Here is a 1,788-nt window from a genome sequence, read left to right on the forward strand (position 1 = left end):
ATGTACAAATAGCCTTTTGTTCTGTTATGTAATATTGCCATTTATATGCTTGTTGTGAATTGGTATTTGGAGTACCATATGGTTGAAATTTGAAGAATTAGTATGCATGTGATTGGACATAAGAAAGTATATATATGAAGTTAACTAGTTAAGTGAATTGAGAATGTGATTTTGGTATGAATTAGGTTTGGTTGAGGTTGGTTTGAATGCATATGATGCTATGATATATGCCAATTGATGTTGTTAGGTGGTTTCTTGGTAAATAGCCTATTTTTGTCCACACGGGCATGTGTCTCAGTCGTGTGTGACACACGGTCAGGTGACATAGCTATGTGTCCCGTGTGTTTAATTAGAAATCAAGTTAGTTTGCTCCACACAGCCCAGCACACAGGCGTGTGACTTGGCCGTGTGGCATAAGTCAGTATACCCTACAGGTTTGGCACTGCCCAGTACACGGCCTAGCACACAGGTGTGTGAGGTCATTTCAAAGGACACATGGGCGTGTGGTTGGCCATGTGACCCAAGTCAGAGAGTTACATGGGGTCAGACACGGGCTGGGATATGACCATGTGATCCCATTTCGAATGTCCACATGGCAAGCGACACGAGAGTGTATCCCCTGTATTTTGAATTTTTTTTTAGTTTTTTGAAAATTTCTTGAGATATAGGTTTACTCCCGAACCACTTCTAAAGCATGTTTTGGGCATCATAGGCTCGTATTAGGGACTTGATGAATGATTGCGAATGACTTGTATTTGAATTTGATAATTATTAGAGAAATGTATGTTCGATTGTGTTATTAGTCCGGTAATGCTCCGTAACCTTATTCTGGCAACAAATACGAGTTAGAGGTGTTACATTTATTGGTATCAAAGCTATGATTTAGTCGATTTTAGGACTAACATAGCTATTTGAGAGTCTAGCTATGTGAGAGTCTAGCTATACATGCCATATATATAACCTGTGATAGTGTGATATCTCTTGACAGTTTAAATTGTGTTTTCATATAGTAAATGGATCCCAATTGAACTGTGGCTGATGATGTTGAGAGTAATGCGCTAGCCTCTGTTCACAGAGTAGTGTAATCTGAGTCGAGACTCGTATCGGGTAGTCAAGGAGGAGAGGCCAAGGAAGCCTTCTTCCAAATGATGAACGAGTGGTTTACTGAGTTTGTCCAAACAAATCCGGATGCTCAGCAACCTCCACCCCCACCTATTCCCCAACAGGTTCTAGTAGCTCCTCGAGGTTTGGAACCTTTATGATTGAGTAAGCCACTAGTTGATAAAATTCAAAAGTATGGGGCTGAAGAGTTTAGAGTTACCGTTGATGACGATCCTAAGAGAGCCAAGTTTTGGCTTGAGAATACAATCAGAGTATTTGATGAACTATCTTACACACCTGTACAATGTGTTAAATGCACCGTATCACTTCTAAAAGACAATGCATATCAGTGGTGGAATACTTTGATATCGGTGGTGCCAAGAGAAAGAGTCACGTGGGAATTCTTTCAAGTTGAGTTCAGAAAGAAATATATCATCCAGTGGTTTATCGAACAAAAACACAAAGAATTTCTGGAATTGAAATAGGATCGCATGTCTGTAACTGAGTATGAGAGAGTTTCTGAGACTTAGTAAATATGCTCGACAATGTGTTTCCACAGAGGCAATTATATGTAAGAGATTTGAAGACGGGTTAAATGAAGACATCAGATTGCTAGTCGTGATTTTGGAGTTGAAAGAATTTGTTGTGTTGGTCGACAGAGCATGCAAAGCCAAGGAACTGGGCAAA

Source organism: Gossypium hirsutum, chromosome A12, assembly GCF_007990345.1.
Source record: "Gossypium hirsutum isolate 1008001.06 chromosome A12, Gossypium_hirsutum_v2.1, whole genome shotgun sequence".
Classification (NCBI taxonomy): domain Eukaryota; kingdom Viridiplantae; phylum Streptophyta; class Magnoliopsida; order Malvales; family Malvaceae; genus Gossypium; species Gossypium hirsutum.